This window comes from Schistocerca americana, unplaced genomic scaffold, assembly GCF_021461395.2.
Source record: "Schistocerca americana isolate TAMUIC-IGC-003095 unplaced genomic scaffold, iqSchAmer2.1 HiC_scaffold_33, whole genome shotgun sequence".
NCBI lineage: Eukaryota > Metazoa > Arthropoda > Insecta > Orthoptera > Acrididae > Schistocerca > Schistocerca americana.
The window spans coordinates 2802243-2828562 of NW_025726049.1; positions in this window are offsets into that span (position 1 = coordinate 2802243).

Here is a 26320-nt window from a genome sequence, read left to right on the forward strand (position 1 = left end):
CAGGTTTACTGTATCCTTCTGACCTTCTTATTGACGATGAAACACCGAAATTGCATCGGAATTAAATACAAAAGGCACAATGCCGACTTAAGTACAAGTAAACTGACTTTTCTTACTGTCTATGATTTGAACCATTTGTGTGACACTAGTTATAGATTCCGATGCTTCACTTCAGGTTTACTGTAACCCTCTGACCTTCGTATTGACGATGAAACAGAGAAATTGCATCGGAATTGAATACAAAAGGCACAATGCCGACTTAAGTACAAGAATACTGACTCTTCTTACTGTCCATGTTTTGAACGTCTCCTTTGACACTAGTTATAGATTCCGATGCTTTACTTTAGGTTTACTGTATCCCTCTGACCTTCTTATTGACGATGAAACACAGAAATTGCATCGGAATTGAATACAAAAGGCACAATGCCAACTTAAGTACAAGAAAACTGACTCTTCTTACTGTCTATGTTTTGAAACATTCCTGTGACACTAGTTATAGATGCCGATACTTCCCTTCAAGTATACTGTATCCCTCTGACCTTCTTATTGACGATGAGACACAGAAATTGCATCGAAATTAAATATAAAAGGCACAATGCCGAGTAAAGTACAAGAAAACTGACTCTTCTTACTGTCTATACTTTGAACCATTCCTGTGACACTTGTTATAGATTCCGATGCTTCATCTCAGGTTTACTGTATCCCTCTGACCTTATTGACGATGAAACACAGAAATTGCATCGGAATTAAATACAAAAGGCACAATGCCGACTTAAGTACAAGGAAACTGACTCTTCTTACTGTCTGTGTTTTGAACCATTCCTGTGACACTAGTTATAGGTTCCGATGCTTCACTTCAGGTTTATTGTATCGCTCTGACCTTCTTATTGACGATGAAACACAGAAATTGAATCGGAATTAAATACAAAAGGCACAATGCCGACCTAAGTACAACAAAACTGACTCTTCTTACTGTCTATATTTTGACCCATTCCTGTGGCACTTGTTATAGATTCCGATGCTTCATTTCAGGTTTGCTGTATCCCTCTGACCTTATTGACGATGAAACACAGAAATTGCATCGGAATTAAATACAAAAGGCACAATGCCGACTTAAGTACAAGGAAACTGACTCTTCTTACTGTCTATGATTGAACCTTTCTTGTGAGACCAGTTTTAGATTCCGATGCTTGACTTCAGGTTTACTGTATCCCTTGGACCTTCATATTGACGACGAATCACAGAAATTGCATCGGAATTAAATAGAAAAGGCACAATGCCGACTAAAGTTCAAGAAAACTGATTCTTCTTAATGTAAATGTTTTGAACCATTCCTGTGACACTAGTTATAGATTCCGATGGTTCACTTCAGGTTTACTGTATCCCTCTGACCTTCTTACTGACGATGAATTACAGAAATTGCATCGGAATTAAATACAAAAGGCACAATGACGACTCAAGTACAAGAAGACTGGCTCTTCTTACTGTCTATATTTTGAACCTTTCCTGTGAGTCCGGTTTTAGATTCAGATGCTTTACTTCAGGTTTACTGTATCCCTTGGCCCTTCTTATTGACGACGTAACACAGATATTGCATCGGAATTATATAGAAAAGGCACAATGCCGACTTAAATACAAAAAATCTGACTCCTCTTACTGTCTATGTTTTGAACCATTGCTGTGTCACTAGTTATAGATTCCGATGCTTCACTTCAAGTTTGCTGTATAACTCTGACCGTCTTATTGACGATGAAACACAGACATTGCATCGGAATTAAATGCAAAAGGCAAAATGCCGACTTAGGTACAAGTAAACTGACTTTTCTCACTGTCTATGATTTGAACCATTTGTGTGACACTAGTTATAGATTCCGATGCTTCACTTCAGGTTTACTGTAACCCTCTGACCTTCGTATTGACGATGAAACAGAGAAATTGCATCGGAATTGAATACAAAAGGCACAATGCCGACTTAAGTACAAGAATACTGACTCTTCTTACTGTCCATGTTTGAACATCTCCATTGACACTAGTTATAGATTCCGATGCTTCACTTTAGGTTTACTGTATCCCTCTGACCTTCTTATTGACGATAAAACACAGAAATTGCATCGGAATTAAATACGATAGGCTCAATGCCGACTTAAGTAAAAGAAAACTGACTCTTCTTACTGTCTATGTTTTGAACCATTCCTGTGACACTAGTTATAGATTCCGATGCTTCACTTCAGGTTTACTGTATCCCTCTGACCTTCTTATTGACGATGAAACACAGAAATTTAATCGGCATTAAATACAAAAGGCACAATGCCGTCTTACGTACAAGAAATCTGACTCTTCTTACTGTCTATGTTTTGAAGATCTCCTTTGACACTAGTTATAGATTCCGATGCTTCACTTCAGGTTTACTGTATCCCCCTGACCTACTTAGTGACGATTAAACACAGAAATTACATGGGAATTAAATACAAAAGGCACTATGCCGAGTTAAGTTCAAGTAAACTGACTTTTCTTAGTGTCTATGGTTTTAACCATTCCTGTGACACTAGTTATAGATTCCGATGCTCCACTTCAGGTATACTGTATCCCTCTGACCTTCTTATTGACGATGACACACAGAAATTGCATCGGAATTAAATACAAAAGGCACAATGCCGACTCAAGTACAAGAAGACTGGCTCTTCTTACTGTCTATGTTTTAACCTTTCCTGTGAGACACGTTTTAGATTCCGATGCTTCACTTCGGGTTTACTGTATCCCTTGGCCCTCCTTATTGACGACGAAACACAGAAAGTGTGTCGGCATTAAATACAAAAGGCACAATGCCGACTTAAGTACAAGAAATCTGACTCTTCTTACTGTCAATGTTTTGAACATCGCCTTTGACACTAGTTATAGATTCCGATGCTTCACTTCAGGTTTACTGTATCCCTCTGACCTTCTCATTGACGATGAAACACAGAAATTGCATCGGAATTAAATAAGAAAGGCACAATGCCGACTTAAGTTAAAGAAAACTGACTCTTCTTACTGTCTATGTTTTGAACCATTCCTGTGACACTAGTTATAGATTCCGATGCTTCACTTCATGTTTACTGTATCCCTCTGACCTTCTTATTGACGATGAAACACAGAAATTTAATCGACATTAAATACAAAAGGCACAATGCCGACTTAAGTACAAGAAATCTGACTCTTCTTACTGTCTCTGTTTTGAACATCTCCTTTGACACTAGTTATAGATTCCGATGCTTCACTACAGATTTAATGTATCCCTCTGACCTTCTTATTGACGATGAAACGCAGAAATTGCATGGGAATTAAATACAAAAGGCACTATGCCGACTTAAGTACAAGTAAACTGACTTTTCTTACTGTCTATGGTTTTAACCATTCCTGTGACACTAGTTACAGATTCCGGTGCTCCACTTCAGGTATACTGTATCCCTCTGACCTTGTTATTGACGATGACACACAGAAATTGCATCGGAATTAAATACAAACGGCACAATGCCAACTTAAGTACAAGAAAACTGACTCTTCTTACTGTCTATGTTTTGAAACATTCCTGTGACACTAGTTATAGATGCCGATACTTCCCTTCAGGTATACTGTATCCCTCTGACCTTCTTATTGACGATGAGACACAGAAATTGCATCGAAATTAAATATAAAAGGCACAATGCCGACTTAAGTACAAGAAAACTGACTCTTCTTACTGTCTATACTTTGAACCATTCCTGTGACACTTGTTATGGATTCCGATGCTTTATCTCAGGTTTACTGTATTCCTCTGACCTTATTGACGATGAAACACAGAAATTGCATCGGAATTAAATACAAAAGGCACAATGCCGACTTAAGTACAAGGAAACTGACTCTTCTTACTGTCTGTGTTTTGAACCATTCCTGTGACACTAGTTATAGGTTCCGATGCTTCACTTCAGGTTTACTGTATCCCTCTGACCTTCTTATTGACGATGAAACACAGAAATTGAATCGGAATTAAATACAAAAGGCACAATGCCGACTTAAGTACAAGAAAACTGACGCTTCTTACTGTTTGTGTTTTGAATCACTCCTGTGACACTAGTTATAGATTCCGATGCTTCACTTCAGGTTTACTGTATCCCTCTGACCTTCTTATTGACGATGAAACACAGAAATTGCATCGGAATACAAACAAAAGGCACAATGCCGACTTAAGTACAAGAAGACTGCCTCTTCTTACTGTCTATGTTTTGAACTATTCCTGTGACACTAGTTATAGATTCCGAAGCTTCACTTCAGGTTTACTGCATCCCTCTGACCTTCTTATTGACGATGAAACACAGAAATTGCATCGGAATTAAATACAGAAGGCACAATGCCGACTTTATTATAATAAAACTGACTCTTCTTACTGTCAATGCTTTGAACCATTCCTGTGGCACTAGTTATAGACTCCGATGCTTCACTTCAGGTTTACTGTATCCCTCTGACCTTCTTATTGACGATGAAACAACGAAATTGCATCGGAATTAAATACAAAACGCACAATGCCGACTTAAGTACAAGTAAACTGACTCTTCTTACTGTCTATGATTTGAACCATTTGTGTGACACTAGTTATAGATTCCGATGCTTCACTTCAGGTATACAGTAACCCTCTGACCTTCGTATTGACGATGAAACTGAGAAATTGCATCGGAATTGAATACAAAAGGCACAATGCCGACTTAAGTACAAGAAGACTGACTCTTCATACTGTCTATGTTTTCAACCATTCCTGTGCCACTAGTTATAGATTCCGATGCTTCACTTCAGGTTCACTGTATCCCTCTGACCTTCTAATTGTTGATGAAACATAGAAATTGCATCGGAATTATATACAAAAGGCACAATGCCGACTTAAGTGCAAGAAAATTAATTCTTCTTATTGCCTATGTTTTGAACCATTTCTGTGACACTAGTTATAGATTCCGATGACTCACTTCAGGAATACTGTATCCCTCTGACCTTCTTGTTGACGATGAAACACAGAAATTGCATCGGAATTAAATACGAAAGGCACAATGCCGACTTAAGTAAAAGAAAACTGACTCTACTTACTGACTATGTTTTGGACCATTCCTGTGACACTAGTTATAGATTCCGATGCTTCACATCAGGTTTACTGTATCCCTCTGACCTTCTTATTGACGATGAAACACAGAAATTTAATCGGCATTAAATACAAAAGGCACAATGCCGACTTAAGTACAAGAAGACTGACTCTTCTTACTGTCTATGTTTTGAACCATTCCTGTGACACTAGTTATAGATTCCGATGCTTCACTTCACGTTTACTGTATCCCTCTGACCTTCTTATTGACGATGAAACACTGAAATTTATTCGGCATTAAATACAAAAGGCACAATGCCGACTTAAGTACAAGAAATCTGACTCTTCTTACTGTCTCTGTTTTGAACATCTCCTTTGACACTAGTTATAGATTCCGATGCTTCACTACAGATTTAATGTATCCGTCTGACCTTCTTATTGACGATGAAACGCAGAAATTGCATGGGAATTAAATACAAAAGGCACTATGCCGACTTAAGTGCAAGAAAACTGACGCTTCTTACTGTTTGTGTTTTGAATCACTCCTGTGACACTAGTTATAGATTCCGATGCTTCACTTCAGGTTTACTGTATCCCTCTGATCTTCTTATTGACGATGAAACACAGAAATTGCATCGGAATACAAACAAAAGGCACAATGCCGACTTAAGTACAAGAAGACTGCCTCTTCTTACTGTCTATGTTTTGAACTATTCCTGTGACACTAGTTATAGATTCCGAAGCTTCACTTCAGGTTTACTGTATCCCTCTGACCTTCTTATTGACGATGAGACACAGAAATTGCATCGAAATTAAATATAAAAGGCACAATGCCGACTTAGGTACAAGAAAACTGACTCTTCTTACTGTCTATACTTTGAACCATTCCTGTGACACTTGTTATAGATTCCGATGCTTCATCTCAGGTTTACTGTATCCCTCTGACCTTATTGACGATGAAACACAGAAATTGCATCGGAATTAAATACAAAAGGCACAATGCCGACTTAAGTACAAGGAAACTGACTCTTCTTACTGTCTGTGCTATGAACCATTCCTGTGACACTAGTTATAGGTTCCGATGCTTCACTTCAGGTTTACTATATCCCTCTGACCTTCTTATTGACGATGAAACACAGAAATTGAATCGGAATTAAATACAAAAGGCACAATGCCGACTTAAGTACAAGAAAACTGACGCTTCTTACTGTTTGTGTTTTGAATCACTCCTGTGACACTAGTTATAGATTCCGATGCTTCACTTCAGGTTTACTGTATCCCACTGACCTTCTTATTGACGATGAAACACAGAAATTGCATCGGAATTAAATACAAAAGGCACAATGCCGACTTCATTATAATAAAACTGACTCTTCTTACTGTCTATGCTTTGAACCATTCCTGTGGAACTAGTTATAGACTCCGATGCTTCACTTCAGGTTTACTATATCCCTCTGACCTTCTTATTGACGATGAAACACCGAAATTGCATCGGAATTAAATACAAAAGGCACAATGCCGACTTAAGCACAAGTAAACTGACTCTTCTTACTGTCTATGATTTGAACCATTTGTGTGACACTAGTTATAGATTCCGATGCTTCACTTCAGGTTAACTGTAACCCTCTGACTTTCGTATTGACGATGAAACAGAGAAATTGCATCGGAATTGAATACAAAAGGCACAATGCCGACTTAAGTACAAGAAGACTGACTCTTCATACTGTCTATGTTTTGAACCATTCCTGTGACACTAGTTATAGATTCCGATGCTTCACTTCAGGTTCACTGTATCCCTCTGACCTTCTAATTGTCGATGAAACATAGAAATTGCATCGGAATTATATACAAAAGGCACAATGCCGACTTAAGTACAAGAAAATTAATTCTTCTTATTGCCTATGTTTTGAACCATTACTGTGACACTAGTTATAGATTCCGATGACTCACTTCAGGAATACTGTATCCCTCTGACCTTCTTGTTGACGATGAAACACAGAAATTGCATCGGAATTAAATACGAAAGGCACAATGCCGACTTAAGTAAAAGAAAACTGACTCTTCTTACTGACTATGTTTTGGACCATTCCTGTGACACTAGTTATAGATTCCGATGCTTCACATCAGGTTTAATGTATCCCTCTGACCTTCTTATTGACGATGAAACACAGAAATTTAATCGGCATTAAATACAAAAGGCACAATGCCGACTTAAGTACAACAAATCCTACTCTTCTTACTGTCCATGTTTTGAACATCGCCTTTGACACTAGTTAGAGATTCCGATGCTTCACTTTAGGTTTACTGTATCCCTCTGACTTTCTTATTGACGATGAAACTCAGAAATTGCATCGGAATTAAATACGAAAGGCACAATGCCGACTTAAGTAAAAGAAAACTGACTCTTCTTACTGTCTATGCTTTGAACCATTCCTGTGGCACTAGTTATAGACTCCGATGCTTCACTTTAGGTTAACTGTATCCCTCTGACCTTCTTATTGACGATGAAACACAGAAATTGCATCGGAATTAAATACGAAAGGCACAATGCCGACTTAAGTAAAAGACAACTGACTCTTCTTACTGTCTATAATTTGAACCATTCCTGTGACACTAGTTATAGATTCCGATGCTTCACTTCAGGTTTACTGTATCACTCTGACCTTCTTATTGACGATGAAACACAGAAATTTAATCGGCATTAAATACAAAAGGCACAATGCCGACTTAAGTACAAGAAATCTGACTCTTCTTACTGTCTATGTTTTTCACATCCCCTTTGACACTAGTTATAGATTCCGATGCTTCACTTCAGGTTTACTGTATCCCTCTGACCTTCTTATTGACGATGAAACTAAGAAATTACATGGGAATTAACTACAAAAGGCACTATGCCGACTTAAGTACAAGTAAACTGACTTTTCTTACTGCCTATGGTTTTAACCATTCCTGTGACACTAGTTATAGATTCCGATGCTCCACTTCAGGTATACTGTATCCCTCTGACCTTCTTATTGACGATGACACACAGAAATTGCATCGCAATTACATACAAAAGGCACAATGCCGACTTAAGTACAAGAAAACTGACTCTTCTTACTGTCTATGTTTTGAACCATTCCTGTGACACTAGTTATAGATTCCGATGCTTCACTTCACGTTTTCTGTATCCCTCTGACCTTCTTATTGACGATGAAACACAGAAATTTAATCGGCATTAAATACAAAAGGCACAATGCCGACTTAAGTACAAGAAATCTGACTCTTCTTACTGTCTCTGTTTTGAACATCTCCTTTGACACTAGTTATAGATTCCGATGCTTCACTACAGATTTAATGTATCCCTCTGACCTTCTTATTGACGATGAAACACAGAAATTGCATGGGAATTGAATACAAAAGGCACTATGCCGACTTAAGTAAACTGACTTTTCTTACTGTCTATGGTTTTAACCATTCCTGTGACAGTAGTTACAGATTCCGGTGCTCCACTTCAAGTATACTGTATCCCTCTGACCTTGTTATTGACGATGACACACAGAAATTGTGTCGCAATTAAATACAAAAGGCATAATGCCGACTTAAGTACAAGAAAACTGGCTCTTCCTACTCTCTATGCTTTTAACCATTCCTGTGACACTAGTTATAGGTTCCGATGCTTCACTTCATTTTTACTGTATCCCTCTGACCTTCTTATTGACGATGAAACACAGAAATTGCATCGGAATTAAATACAAAAGGCACAATGCCGACTTAAGTACAAGAAAACTGACTCTTCTTACTGTCTATACTTTGAACCTTTCCTGTGACACTTGTTATAGATTCCGATGCTTCATCTCAGGTTTACTGTATCCCTCTGACCTTATTGACGATGAAACACAGAAATTGCATCGGAATTAAATACAAAAGGCACAATGCCGACTTAAGTACATGGAAACTGACTCTTCTTACTGTCTGTGCTTTTGAACCATTCCTGTGACACTAGTTATAGGTTCCGATGCTTCACTTCAGGTTTACTGTATCCCTCTGACCTTCTTATTGACGATGAAACACAGATATTGAATCGGAATTAAATACAAAAGGCACAATGCCGACTTAAGTACAAGAAAACTGACGCTTCTTACTGTTTGTGTTTTGAATCACTCCTGTGACACTAGTTATAGATTCCGATGCTTCACTTCAGGTTTACTGTATCCCTCTGACCTTCTTATTGACGATGAAACACAGAAATTTCATCGGAATACAAACAAAAGGCACAATGCCGACTTAAGTACAAGAAGACTGCCTCTTCTTACTGTCTACGTTTTGAACTATTCCTGTGACACTAGTTATAGATTCCGAAGCTTCACTTCAGGTTTACTGTATCCCTCTGACCTTCTTATTGACGATGAGACACAGAAATTGCATCGGAATTAAATACAAAAAGCACAATGCCGACTTCATTATAATAAAACTGACTCTTCTTACTGTCTATGCTTTGAACCATTCCTGTGGCACTAGTTATAGACTCCGATGCTTCACTACAGGTTTACTGTATCCCTCTGACCTTCTTATTGACGATGAAACACCGAAATTGCATCGGAATTAAATACAAAAGGCACAATGCCGACTTAAGTACAAGTAAACTGACTCTTCTTACTGTCTATGATTTGAACCATTTGTGTGACACTAGTTATAGATTCCGATGCTTCACTTCAGGTTTACTGTAGCCCTCTGACCTTCGTATTGACGATGAAACAGAGAAATTGCATCGGAATTGAATACAAAAGGCACAATGCCGACTTAAGTACAAGAAGACTGACTCTTCATACTGTCTATGTTTTGAACCATTCCTGTGACACTAGTAATAGATTCCGATGCTTCACTTCAGATTCACTGTATCCCTCTGACCTTCTAATTGTCGATGAAACATAGAAATTGCATCGGAATTTTATACAAAAGGCACAATGCCGCCTTAAGTACAAGAAAATTAATTCTTCTTATTGCCTATGTTTTCAACCATTCCTGTGATACTAGTTATAGATTCCGATGACTCACTTCAGGAATACTGTATCCCTCTGACCTTCTTGTTGACGATGAAACACAGAAATTGCATCGGAATTAAATACGAAAGGCACAATGCCGACTTAAGTTAAAGAAAACTGACTCTTCTTACTGACTATGATTTGGACCATTCCTGTGACACTAGTTATAGATTCCGATGCTTCACATCAGGTTTACTGGATCCCTCTGACCTTCTTATTGACGATGAAACACAGAAATTTAATCGGCATTAAATACAAAAGGCACAATGCCGACTTAAGTACAACAAATCTTACTCTTCTTACTGTCCACGTTTTGAACATCGCCTTTGACACTAGTTATAGATTCCGATGCTTCACTTTAGGTTTACTGTATCCCTCTGACCCTCTTATTGACGATGAAACACAGAAATTGCATCGGAATTAAATACGAAAGGCACAATGCCGACTTAAGTAAAAGAAAACTGACTCTTCTTACTGTCTATGTTTTGAACCATTCCTGTGGCACTAGTAATAGACTCCGATGCTTCACTTCAGGTTTACTGTATCCTTCTGACCTTCTTATTGACGATGAAACACCGAAATTGCATCGGAATTAAATACAAAAGGCACAATGCCGACTTAAGTACAAGTAAACTGACTCTTCTTACTGTCTATGATTTGAACCATTTGTGTGACACTAGTTATAGATTCCGATGCTTCACTTCAGGTTTACTGTAACCCTCTGACCTTCGTATTGACGATGAAAGAGAGAAATTGCATCGGAATTGAATACAAAAGGCACAATGCCGACTTAAGTACAAGAAGACTGACTCTTCATACTGTCTATGTTTTGAACCATTCCTGTGACACTAGTTATAGATTCCGATGCTTCACTTCAGGTTCACTGTATCCCTCTGACCTTCTTATTGTCGATGAAACATAGAAATTGCATCGGAATTATATACAAAAGGCACAATGCCGACTTAAGTACAAGAAAATTCTTTCTTCTTATTGCCTATGTTGTAAACCATTCCTGTGACACTAGTTATAGATTCCGATGACTCACTTTAGGAATACTGTATCCCTCTGACCTTCTTGTTGACGATGAAACACAGAAATTGCATTGGAATTAAATACGAAGGGCACAATGCCGACTTAAGTAAAAGAAAACTGACCCTTATTACACACTATGTTTTGGACCATTCCTGTGTCACTAGTTATAGATTCCGATGCTTCACATCAGGTTTACTGTATCCCTCTGACCTTCTTATTGACGATGAAACACAGAAATTTAATCGGCATTAAATACAAAAGACACAATGCCGACTTAAGTACGACAAATCTTACTCTTCTTACTGTCCATGTTTTGAACATCTCCTTTGACACTAGTTATAGATTCCGATGCTTCACTTTAGGTTAACTGTATCCCTCTGACATTCTTATTGACGACAAAATACAGAAATTGCATCGGAATTAAATACGAAAGGCACAATGCCGACTTAAGTAAAAGAAAACTGACTCTTCTTACTGTCTATGATTTGAACCATTCCTGTGACACTAGTTATAGATTCCGATGCTTCACTTCAGGTTTACTGTATCCCTCTGACCTTCTTATTGACGATGAATCACTGAAATTTAATCGGCATTAAATACAAAAGGCACAATGCCGACTTAAGTACAAGAAATCTGACTCTTCTTACTGTCTATGTTTTGCACATCTCCTTTGACACTAGTTATAGATTCCGATGCTTCACTTCAGGTTTACTGTATCCCTCTGACCTTCTTATTGACGATGAAACACAGAAATTACATGGGAATTAATACAAAAGGCACTATGCCGACTTAAGTACAAGTAAACTGACTTTTCTTACTGTCTATGGTTTTAACCATTCCTGTGACACTAGTTATAGATTCCGATGCTCCACTTCAGGTATACTGTATCCCTCTGACCTTCTTATTGACGATGACACACAGAAATTGCATCGCAATTACATACAAAAGGCACAATGCCGACTTAAGTACAAGAAAACTGACTCTTCCTATTCTCTATGTTTTTAACCATTCCTGTGACACTAGTTATAGATTCCGATGCTTCACTTCAGGTTTACTGTATCCCTCTGACCTTTTTATTGACGATGAAACACAGAAATTGCATCGGAATTAAAAACAAAAGGCACAATGCCGAATTCATTATAATAAAACTGACTCTTCTTACTGTCTATGCTATGAACCATTCCTGTGGCACTAGTTATAGACTCCGATGCTTCACTTCAGGTTTACTGTATCCTTCTGACCTTCTTATTGACGATGAAACACCGAAATTGCATCGGAAATAAATACATAAGGCACAATGCCGACTTAAGTACAAGTAAACTGACTCTTCTTACTGTCTATGATTTGAACCATTTGTGTGACACTAGTTATAGATTCCGATGCTTCACTTCAGGTTTACTGTAACCCTCTGACCTTCGTATTGACGATGAAATAGAGAAATTGCATCGGAATTATATAGAAAAGGCACAATGCCGACTTAAGTACATGAAAATTGACTCTTCTTACTGTTTATGTCTTGAACCATTCCTGTGAGACCAGTTATAGATTCCGACGCATCACTTCAGGTTCCCTGCATCGTTCTGACCTTCTTATTGACGACGAAACACAGAAATTGCTGCGGAAATAAATAGAAAAGCACAATGCCGACTCAAGTACAAGTAGACTGGCTCTTCTTACTGTCTATGTTTTGAACCTTTCCTGTGAGACCAGTTTTAGATTCCGATGCTTGACTTCAGGTTTACTGTATCCCTTGGACCTTCTTATTGACGACGAAACACAGATATTGCATCGGAATTAAATAGAAAAGGCACAATGCCGACTTAAGGTCAAGAAAACTGATTCTTCTTAATGTCCATGTTTTGAACCATTCCAGTGACACTAGTTATAGATTCCGATGCTTCACTTCAGGTTTACTGTATCCCTCTGACCTTCTTATTGACGATGAAACACAGAAATTGCATCGGAATTAAATACAAAAGGCACAATGACGACTCAAGTACAAGAAGACTGGCTCTTCTTACTGTCTATATTTTGAACCTTTCCTGTGAGTCCGGTTTTAGATTCAGATGCTTCGCTTCAGGTTCACTGAATCCCTTGGCCCTTCTTATTGACGACGTAACACAGATATTGCATCGGAATTATATAGAAAAGGCACAATGCCGACTTAAATACAAGAAAACTGACTCCTCTTACTGTCTATGTTTTGAACCATTCCTGTGACACTAGTTATAGAATCCGATGCTTCACTTCAGGTTTGCTGTATCCCTCCGACCGTCTTATTGACGATGAATCACAGAAATTGCATCGGAATTATAAACAAAAGGCACAACGCCGACCCAAGTACAAGATGACTGGCTCTTCTTACTGTCTATGCTTTGAACCATTCCTGTGGCACTAGTTATAGACTCCGATGCTTCACTTCAGGTTTACTGTATCCTTCTGACCATCTTATTGACGATGAAACACCGTAATTGCATCGGAATTAAATACAAAAGGCACAATGCCGACTTAAGTACAAGTAAACTGACTCTTCTTACTGTCTATGATTTGAACCATTTGTGTGACACTAGTCATAGATTCCGATGCCTCACTTCAGGTTTAGTGTAACCCTCTGACCTTCGTATTGACGATGAAAGAGAGAAATTGCATCGGAATTGAATACAAAAGGCACAATGCCGACTTGAGTACAAGAAGACTGACTCTTCTTACTGTCTATGTTTTGAACCATTCCTGTGACACTAGTTATAGATTCCGGTGCTTCACTTCAGGTTCACTGTATCCCTCTGACCTTCTTATTGTCGATGAAACATAGAAATTGCATCGGAATTATATACAAAAGGCACAATGCCGACTTAAGTACAAGAAAATTGATTCTTCTTATTGCCTATGTTTTGAACCATTCCTGTGACACTAGTTATAGATTCCGATGCCTCACTTCAGGAATACTGTATCCCTCTGACCTTCTTATTGACGATGAAACACAGAAATTGCATTGGAATTAAATACGACAGGCACAATGCCGACTTAAGTAAAAGAAAACTGACTCTTCTTACTGTCTGTCCTTTGAACCATTCCTGTGACACTTGTTATAGATTCCGATGCTTCATCTCAGGTTTACTGTATCCCTCTGACCTTATTGACGATGAAACACAGATATTGCATCGGAATTAAATACAAAAGACACAATGCCGACTTAAGTGGAAGGAAACTGACTCTTCTTACTGTCTGTGTTTTGAACCATTCCTGTGACACTAGTTATAGATTCCGATGCTTCACTTCAGGTTTACTGTATCCTTCTGACCTTCTTATTGACGATGAAACACAGAAATTGCCTCGGAATTAAATACAAAAGGCACAATGCCGACTTAAGTAAAGGAAAACTGCTGCTTCTTACTGTTTGTGTTTTGAACCACTCCTGTGACACTAGTTGTCGATTCCGATGCTTCACTTCAGGTTTACTGTATCCCTCTGACCTTCTTATTGACGATGAAACACAGAAATTGCATCGGAATACAAACAAATGGCACAATGCCGACTTAAGTACAACAAATCTGACTCTTCTTACTGTCCATATTTTGAACATCTCCTTTGACACTAGTTATAGATTCCGATGCTTCACTTTAGGTTTACTGTATCCCTCTGACCTTCTTATTGACGATGAAACACAGAAATTGTATCGGAATTAAATACGAAAGGCACAATGCCGACTTAAGTACAAGAAAACTGACTCTTCCTACTCTCTATGTTTTTATCCATTCCTGTGACACTAGTTATAGATTCCGAAGCTCCACTTCTGGTATACTGTATCCCTCTGACCTTCTTATTGACGATGACACACAGAAATTGCTTCGGAATTAAATACAAAAGGCACAATGCCGACTTAAGTAAAGGAAAACTGACGCTTCTTACTGTTTGTGTTTTGAACCACTCCTGTGACACTAGTTGTCAATTCCGATGCTTCACTTCAGGTTTACTGTATCCCTCTGACCTTCTTATTGACGATGAAACAGAGAAATTGCATCGGAATTAAATACAAAAAAGCACAATCCCAACTTAAGTACAAGAAAACTGACTCTTCTTACTGTCTATGTTTTGAAACATTCCTGTGACACTAGTTATAGATGCCGATACTTCACTTCAGGTTTACTGTATCCCTCTGACCTTATTGACGATGAAACACAGAAATTGCATCGATATTAAATATAAAAGGCACAATGCCGACTTAAGTACAAGAAAACTGACTCTTCTTACTGTCTATACTTTGAACCATTCCTGTGACACTTGTTATAGGTTCCGATGCTTCATCTCAGGTTTACTGTATCCCTCTGACCTTTTTGACGATGAAACACAGAAATTGCATCGGAATTAAATACAAAAGGCACAATGCCGACTTAAGTACAAGGAAACTGACTCTTCTTACTGTCTGTGTTTTGAACCTTTCCTGTGACACTAGTTATAGATTCCGATGCTTCATTTCAGGTTTACTGTATCCCTCTGACATTCATATTGACGATGAAACACAGAAATGGCATCGGAATAAAATACGAAAGGCCCAATGCCCACTTAAGTACAAGAAAACGGACTCTTCTTACTGTCTATGTCTTGAACCATTCCTGTGACACTAGTTATAGATTCCGATGCTTCACTTCAGATTTTCTGTATCCCTCTGACCTTCTTATTGACGATTAAACACAGAAATTGCATCGGAATTAAATACAAGAGGCACAATGCCGACTTAAGTACAAGAAAACTGACTCTTCTTACGGTCTATGTTTTGAACCATTCCTGTGACACTAGTTATAGATTCCGATGCATCACTTCAGGGTTTACTGTAACCCTCTGACCTTCTTATTGACGATGAAACACAGAAATTGCATCGGAATTAAATACTAATAGCACAATGCCGAATTAAGTACAAGAAGACTGACCTTTCTTATTGTCTATCTATTGAACCGTTCCTGTGACACTAGTTATAGTTTCCGATGCTTCACTTCAGGTTTACTGTATCCCTCTGACCTTCTTATTGACGATAAAACACAAAAATTGCATTGGAATTAAATACAAAAGGCACAATGCCGGCTTAAGTACAAAATGACTGACTCTTCTTACTCTCTATGATTTGAACCATTCCTGTGACACTAGTTATAGTTTCCGATGCTTCTCTTCAGGTTTACTGTATCCCTCCGACCGTCTTATTGACGAGGAAACACAGAAATTGCATAGGAATTAAATACAAAAGGCACAATGCCGACTCAAGTACAAGAAGACTGGCTCTTCTTACTGTCTATGTATTGAACCATTTCTGTGACACTAATTATAGATTCCGATGCTTCACTTCAGGTTTACTGCATCCCTGTGACCATCTTATTGACGATGAAACACAGAAATTGCATCAGAATACTAACAAAAGGCACAATGCCGACTTAAGTACAAGAAGACAGACTCTTATTACTGCCTATGTTCTGACCCATTCCTGTGACACTAGTTATAGATTCCGATGCTTCACTTCTGGATTACTATATCCCGTTGACCTTCTTATTGACGATGAAACACAGAAATTGCATCAGAATTAAATACAAAAGGCACAATGCCGACTCAAGTTCAAGAAGACTGGCTCCTCTTACTGTTTATGTTTTGAACCTTTCCTGTGAGACCGGTTTTAGATTCCGATGCATCACTTCAGGTTTACTGTATCCCTTGGCACTTCTTATTGACGACGAAACGCAGAAAGTACATCGGAATTAAATAGAAAAGGAACAATGCCGACTTAAGTACAAGAAAACTGACTCTTCTTACTGTCTATGGTTTGAACCATTCCTGTGACACTAGTTATAGATTCCGATGCTTCACTTTAGGTTTGCTGTATCCCTCTGACCATCTTATTGACGATGAAACACAGAAATTGCATCGGAATTATAAACAAAAATCACAATGCCGACACAAGTACAAGAGGATTGGCTCTTCTTACTGTCTATGTTTTGAACCTTTCCTGTGAGACCGGTTTTAGATTCCGATGCTTCACTTCAGGTTTACTGTATCCCTTGGACCTTCTCATTCACGACGAAACACAGTAATTGCATCGGAATTAAATAGAAAAGGCACAATGCCGGGTTAAGTAAAAGAAAACTGACTCTTCTTACTGTCTATGCTTTGAACCATTCCTGTGACACTAGTTATAGATTCCAATGCATCACTTTAGGGTTACTGTATCCCTCTGACCTTCTTATTGACGATGAAACACAGAAATTGCATCGGAATTAAATACAAAAGACACAATGCCGACTTAATTATTAGAAAACTGACTCTTCATGCTTTGAACCATTCCTGTGACACTAGTTATAGCTTCCGATGCTTCACGTCAGGTTAACTGTATCCCTCTGACCTTCTTATTGACGATTAAACACAGAAATTGCATCGGAATTAAATACAAAAGGCACAATGCCTTCTCAAGTACAAGAAGACTGGCTCTTCTTACTGTCTATGGATTGAACCTTTCCTGTGAGACCGGTTTTAGATTCCGATGCTTCACTTCAGGTTTACTGTATCCCTTGGCCCTTCTTATTGACGACGAAACACAGAAAGTGCTACGGAATTAAATAGAAAAGGCAAAATGCCGACATAAGTACAAGAAAACTGACTCTTCTTACTGTCTATGTTTTTAACCATTCCTGTGACACTTGTTATAGATTCTGATGCTTCACTTCAGGTTTGCTGTATCCCTCTGACCGTCTCATTGACGATGTAACACAGAAATTGCATCGAAATTAAAAAAAAAAACTCACAATGCCGACTCAGGTACAAGAAGACTGGCTCTTCTTACTGTCTATCTTTTGAACCTTTCCTGTGGAACCGGTTTTAGATTCCGATGCTTCACTTCAGGTTTACTGTATCCCTTGGACATTCTTATTGGCGACGAAACGCAGAAATTGCATCGGAATTAAATAGAAAAGGCACAATGCCGACTTAAGTACAAGAAAACTGACACTTCTTGCAGTCTATGTTTTGAACCATTCCTGTGACACTAATTATAGATTCCGATGCATCACTTCAGGGTTTACTGTATCCCTCTGTCCTTCTTATTGACGCTGAAACACAGAAATTGCATCGGAATTAAGTACAAAACGCACAATGCCAACTTAAGTGCAAGAAGACTGACTCTTCTTACTGTCTATGTTTTGAACCATTCCTGTGACACTAGTTATAGATTCCGATGCTTCAGTTCAGGTTTACTGTATCCCTCTGACCTTCATATTGACGATGAAACACAGAAATTGCATCTGAACACTAACAAAAGGCACAATGCCGACTTAAGTACAAGAAGACAGACTCTTATTACTGCCTATGTTTTGACCCATTCCTGTGACACTAGTTATAGATTCCGATGCTTCACTTCTGGATTACTGTATCCCGTTGACCTTCTTATTGACGATGAAACACAGAAATTGCATCAGAATTAAATACAAAAGGCACAATGCCGACTCAAGTTCAAGTAGACTGGCTCCTCTTACTGTCTATGTTTTGAACCTTTCCTGTTAGACCGGTTTTAGATTCCGATGCATCACTTCAGGTTTACTGTATCCCTTGGCCCTTCTTATTGACGACGAAACACAGAAAGTGCATCGGAATTAAATAGAAAAGGAACAATGCCGACTTAAGTACAAGAAAACTGACTCTTCTTACTGTCTATGTTTTGAACTATTCCTGTGACACTAGTTATAGATTCCAATGCATCACTTCAGGGTTACTGTATCCCTCTGACCTTCTTATTGACGATGAAACACAGAAATTGCATCGGAATTAAATACAAAAGGCACAATGCCGACTCAAGTACAAGAAGACTGGCTCTTCTTACTGTCTATGTTTTGAACCTTTCCTGTGAGACCGGTTTTAGATTCCGATGCTTCACTTCAGGTTTACTGTATCCCTTGGACATTCTTATTGGCGACGAAACGCAGAAATTGCATCGGAATTAAATAGAAAAGGCACAATGCCGACTTAAGTACAAGAAAACTGACTCTTCTTACAGTCTATGTTTTGAACCATTCCTGTGACACTAGTTATAGATTCCGATGCATCACTTCAGGGTTTACTGTATCCCTCTGTCCTTCTAATTGCGATGAAACACAGAAATTGCATAGGAATTAAGTACAAAACGCACAATGCCAACTTAAGTGCAAGAAGACTCACTCTTCTTACTGTCTATGTTTTGAACCATTCCTGTGACACTAGTTATGGATTCCGATTCTTCAGTTCAGGTTTACTGTATCCCTCTGACCTTCATATTGACGATGAAACACAGAAATTGCATCGGAATTAAATACAAAAGGCACAATGCCGACTTAAGTACGAGAAATCTGACTCTTCTTACTGTCTATGTTTTTAACCATTCCTATGACACTTGTTATAGATTCTGATGCTTCACTTCAGGTTTGCTGTATCCCTCTGACCGTCTCATTGACGATGTAACACAGAAATTGCATCGGAATTAAAAAAAATCTCACAATGCCGACTCAAGTACAAGAAGACTGGCTCTTCTTACTGTCTATGTTTTGAACCTTTCCTCTGAGATCGGTTTTAGATTCCGATGCTTCACTTCAGGTTTACTGTATCCCTTGGACATTCTTATTGGCGACGAAACGCAGAAACTGCATCGGAATTAATTAGAAAAGGCACAATGCCGACTTAAGTACAAGAAAACTGACTCTTCTTACAGTCTATGTTTTGAACCATTCCTGTGACACTAGTTATAGATTCCGATGCATCACTTCAGGGTTTACTGTATCCCTCTGACCTTCTAATTGCGATGAAACACAGAAATTGCATAGGAATTAAGTACAAAACGCACAATGCCAACTTAAGTGCAAGAAGACTGACTCTTCTTACTGTCTATGTTTTGAACCATTCCTGTGACACTAGTTATGGATTCCGATGCTTCAGTTCAGGTTTACTGTATCCCTCTGACCTTCATATTGACGATGAAACACAGAAATTGCATCGGAATTAAATACAAAAGGCACAATGCCGACTTAAGTACAAGAAAACTGACTCTTCTTACTGTCTATGTTTTGAACCATTCCTGTGACACTAGTTATAGATTCCGATGCTTCACTTTAGGTTTGCTGTATCCATCTGACCGTCTTATTGACGATGAAACACAGAAATTGCATCGGAATTAAATACAAAATGCACAATGCCGACTCAAGTACGAGAAGTCTGGCTCTTCTTACTGTCTATGATTTGAACCATTCCTGTGAGACCGGTATTAGATACCGATGCTTTACTTCAGGTTTACTGTCTCCCTTGGCCCTTCTTATTGACGACGAAACACAGAAACTGCATCGGAATTAAATAGAAAAGGCACAAGGCCGACTAAAGTACAAGAAAACTGACTCTTCTTACTGTCTATGTTTTTAACCATTCCTGTGATACTTGTTATAGATTCTGATGCTTCACTTCAGGTTTGCTGTATCCCTCTGACCGTCTTAATGACGATGTAACACAGAAATTGCATCGGAATTAAAAAAAAACTCACAATGCCGACTCAAGTACAAGAAGACTGGCTCTTCTTACTGTCTATGTTTTGAACCTTTCCAGTGAGACCGGTTTTAGATTCCGATTCTTCACTTCAGGTTTACTGTATCCCTTGGACATTCTTATTGGCGACGAAACGCAGAAATTGCATCGGAATTAAATAGAAAAGGCACAATGCCGACTTAAGTACAAGAAAACTGACTCTTCTTACAGTCTATGTTTTGAACCATTCCTGTGACACTAGTTATGGATTCCGATGCATCACATCGGGGTTTACTGTAACCCTCTGACCTTCTTATTGACGATGAAACACAGAAATTGCATCGGAATTAAATACTAATAGCACAATGCCGAATTAAGTACAAGAAGACTGACCTTTCTTATTGTCAATCTATTGAACCGTTCCTGTGACACTAGTTATAGTTTCCGATGCTTCACTTCAGGTTTACTGCATCCCTGTGACCTTCTTATTGACGATAAAACACAGAAAATGCATTGGAATTAAATACAAAAGGCACAATGCCGGCTTAAGTACAAAATGACTGACTCTTCTCACTCTCTATGATTTGAACCATTCCTGTGACACTAGTTATAGTTTCCGATGCTTCTCTTCAGGTTTACTGTATCCCTCCGACCGTCTTATTGACGAGGAAACACAGAAATTGCATAGGAATTAAATACAAAAGGTACAATGCCGACTCAAGTACAAGAAGACTGGCTCTTCTTACTGTCTATGTATTGAACCATTTCTGTGACACTAGTTATAGATTCCGATGCTTCACTTTAGGTTTACTGCATCCCTCTGACCTTCATATTGACGATGAAACACAGTAATTGCATCGGAATTATATACAAGAGGCACAATGACGACTTAAGTACAAGAAAACTGATTCTTCTTACTCTCTATGTTTTGAACCATTCCAGTGCCACTAGTTACAGATTCCGATGCTTCACTTCAGGTTTACTGTATCCCTCTGACCCTCTTATTGACGATGAAACACAGAAATTGCATCTTAATTAAATACAAAAGGCACAATGCCGACTTAAGTACAAGAAAACTGACTCTTCTTACTGACTATGATTTGAATCATTCCTGTGACACTAGTTATTGATTCCGATGCTTCACTTCAGGTTTACTTTATCCCTATGACCTTCTTATCGACGATGAAACACATAAATTGCATCGGAATTAGATACAAAAGGCACAATGCCGACATAAGTACAAGAAAACTGACGCTTCTTACTGTTTATGTTATGAACCAGTCCTGTGACACTAGTTATAGATCCCGATGCTTCACTTCAGGTTTACTGCATCCCTGTGACCATCTTATTGACGATGAAACACAGAAATTGCATCAGAATACTAACAAAAGGCACAATGCCGACTTAAGTACAAGAAGACAGACTCTTATTACTGCCTATGATTTGACCCATTCCTGTGACACTAGTTATAGATTCCGATGCTTCACTTCGGGATTACTGTATCCTGCTGACCTTCTTATTGACGATGAAACACAGAAATTGCCTCAGAATTAAATACAAAAGGCACAATGCCGACTTAAGTACAAGAAAACTGACTCTTCTTACAGTCTATGTTTTGGACCATTCCTGTGACACTAGTTATAGATTCCGATGCATCACTTCTGGGTTTACTGTATCCCTCTGTCCTTCTTATTGACGATGAAACACAGAAATTGCATCGGAATTAAGTACAAAACGCACAATGCCAACTTAAGTGCAAGAAGACTGACTCTTCTTACTGTCTATGTTTTGAACCATTCCTGTGACACTAGTTATAGATTCCGATGCTTCAGTTCAGGTTTACTGTATCCCTCTGACCTTCATATTGACGATGAAACACAGAAATTGCATCAGAATACTAAAAAAAGGCACAATGCCGACTTAAGTACAAGAAGACAGACTCTTATTACTGCCTATGATTTGACCCATTCCTGTGACACTAGTTATAGATTCCGATGCTTCACTTCTGGATTACTGTATCCCGTTGACCTTCTTATTGACGATGAAACACAGAAATTGCATCAGAATTAAATACAAAAGGCACAATGCCGACTCAAGTTCAAGTAGACTGGCTCCTCTTACTGTCTATGTTTTGAACCTTTCCTGTTAGACTGGTTTTAGATTCCGATGCATCACTTCAGGTTTACTGTATCCCTTGGCCCTTCTTATTGACGACGAAACACAGAAAGTGCATCGGATTAAAATAGAAAAGGAACAATGCCGACTTAAGTACAAGAAAACTGACTCTTCTTACTGTCTATGTTTTGAACTATTCCTGTGACACTAGTTATAGATTCCAATGCATCACTTCAGGGTTACTGTATCAATCTGACCTTCTTATTGACGATGAAACACAGAAATTGCATCGGAATTAAATACAAAAGGCACAATGCCGACTGAAGTACAAGAAGACTGGCTCTTCTTACTGTCTATGAATTGAACCTTTCTTGTGAGACCGGTTTTAGATTCCGATGCTTCACTTCAAATTTACTGTATCCCTTGGCCCTTCTTATTGACGACGAAACACAGAAAGTGCATCGGAATTAAATAGAAGAGGCACAATGCCGACTTAAGTACAAGAAATCTGACACTTCTTACTGTCTATGTTTTTAACCATTCCTATGACACTTGTTATAGATTCTGATGCTTCACTTCAGGTTTGCTGTATCCCTCTGACCGTCTCATTGACGATGTAACACAGAAATTGCATCGGAATTAAAAAAAACTCACAATGCCGACTCAAGTACAAGAAGACTGGCTCTTCTTAATGTCTATGTTTTGAACCTTTCCTGTGAGACCGGTTTTAGATTCCGATGCATCACTTCAGGTTTACTGTATCCCTTGGCACTTCTTATTGACGACGAAACACAGAAAGTGCATCGGAATTAAATAGAAAATGAACAATGCCGACTTAAGTACAAGAAAACTGACTTTTCTTACTGTCTATGATTTGAACCATTCCTGTGACACTAGTTATAGATTCCGATGCTTCACTTTAGGTTTGCTGTATCCCTCTGACCGTCTTATTGACGATGAAACACAGAAATTGCATCGGAATTATAAAGAAAAATCACAATGCCGACACAAGTACAAGAGGATTGGCTCTTCTTACTGTCTTAGTTTTGAACCTTTCCTGTGAGACCGGTTTTAGATTCCGATGCTTCACTTCAGGTTTACTGTATCCCTTGGACCTTCTTATTCACGACGAAACACAGTAATTGCATCGGAATTAAATAGAAAAGGCACAATGCCGGGTTAAGTAAAAGAAAACTGACTCTTCTTACTGTCTATGCTTTGAACCATTCCTGTGACACTAGTTATAGATTCCAATGCATCACTTTAGGGTTACTGTATCCCTCTGACCTTCTTATTGACGATGAACACAGAAATTGCATCGGAATTAAATACAAAAGGCACAATGCCGACTTAATTATTAGAAAACTGACTCTACATGCTTTGAACCATTCCTGTGACTCTAGTTATAGCTTTCGATGCTTCACTTCAGGTTAACTGTATCCCTCTGACTTTCTTATTGACGATGAAACAAAGAAATTGCATCGGAATTAAATACCAAAGGCACAATGCCTTCTCAAGTACAAGAAGACTGGCTCTTCTTACTGTCTATGAATTGAACCTTTCCTGTGAGACCGGTTTTAGATTCCGATGCTTCACTTCAGGTTTACTGTATCCCTTGGCCCTTCTTATTGACGACGAAACACAGAAAGTGCATCGGAATTAAATAGAAAAGGCACAATGCCGACTTAAGTACAAGAAAACTGACTCTTCTTACTGTCTATGTTTTTAACCATTCCTGTGACACTTGTTATAGATTGTGATGCTTCACTTCAGGTTTGCTGTATCCCTCTGACCGTCTCATTGGCGATGTAACACAGAAATTGCATCGAAATTAAAAAAAAACTCACAATGCCGACTCAGGTACAAGAAGACTGGTTCTTCTTACTGTCTACGTTTTGAACCTTTCCTGTGAGACCGGTTTTAGATTCTTATGCTTCACTTCAGGTTTACTGTATCCCTTGGACATTCTTATTGGCGACGAAACGCAGAAATTGCACCGGAATTAAATAGAAAAGGCACAATGCCGACTTAAGTACAAGAAAACTGACTCTTCTTACAGTCTATGTTTTGAACCATTCCTGTGACACTAGTTATAGATTCCGATGCTTCAGTTCAGGTTTACTGTATCCCTCTGACCTACATATTGACGATGAAACACAGAAATTGCATCAGAATACTAACAAAAGGCACAATGCCGACTTAAGTACAAGAAGACAGACTCTTATTACTGCCTATGTTTTGACCCATTCCTGTGACACTAGTTATAGATTCCGATGCTTCACTTCTGGATTACTGTATCCCGTTGACCTTCTTATTGACGATGAAACACAGAAATTGCATCAGAATTAAATACAAAAGTCACAATGCCGACTCAAGTTCAAGTAGACTGGCTCCTCTTACTGTCTATGTTTTGAACCTTTCCTGTTAGACCGGTTTTAGATTCCGATGCTTCACTTCAAATTTACTGTATCCCTTGGCCCTTCTTATTGACGACGAAACACAGAAAGTGCATCGGAATTAAATAGAAGAGGCACAATGCCGACTTAAGTACAAGAAATCTGACTCTTCTTACTGTCTATGTTTTTAACCATTCCTATGACACTTGTTATAGATTCTGATGCTTCACTTCAGGTTTGCTGTATCCCTCTGACCGTCTCATTGACGATGTAACACAGAAATTGCATCGAAATTTAAAAAAAACTCACAATGCCGACTCAAGTACAAGAAGACTGGCTCTTCTTAATGTCTATGTTTTGAACCTTTCCTGTGAGACCGGTTTTAGATTCCGATGCATCACTTCAGGTTTACTGTATCCCTTGGCACTTCTTATTGACGACGAAACACAGAAAGTGCATCGGAATTAAATAGAAAATGAACAATGCCGACTTAAGTACAAGAAAACTGACTCTTCTTACTGTCTATGATTTGAACCATTCCTGTGACACTAGTTATAGATTCCGATGCTTCACTTTAGGTTTGCTGTATCCCTCTGACCGTCTTATTGACGATGAAACACAGAAATTGCATCGGAATTATAAAGAAAAATCACAATGCCGACACAAGTACAAGAGGATTGGCTCTTCTTACTGTCTTAGTTTTGAACCTTTCCTGTGAGACCGGTTTTAGATTCCGATGCTTCACTTCAGGTTTACTGTATCCCTTGGACCTTCTTATTCACGACGAAACACAGTAATTGCATCGGAATTAAATAGAAAAGGCACAATGCCGGGTTAAGTAAAAGAAAACTGACTCTTCTTACTGTCTATGCTTTGAACCATTCCCGTGACACTAGTTATAGATTCCAATGCATCACTTTAGGGTTACTGTATCCCTCTGACCTTCTTATTGACGATGAACACAGAAATTGCATCGGAATTAAATACAAAAGGCACAATGCCGACTTAATTATTAGAAAACTGACTCTACATGCTTTGAACCATTCCTGTGACTCTAGTTATAGCTTTCGATGCTTCACTTCAGGTTAACTGTATCCCTCTGACTTTCTTATTGACGATGAAACACAGAAATTGCATCGGAATTAAATACCAAAGGC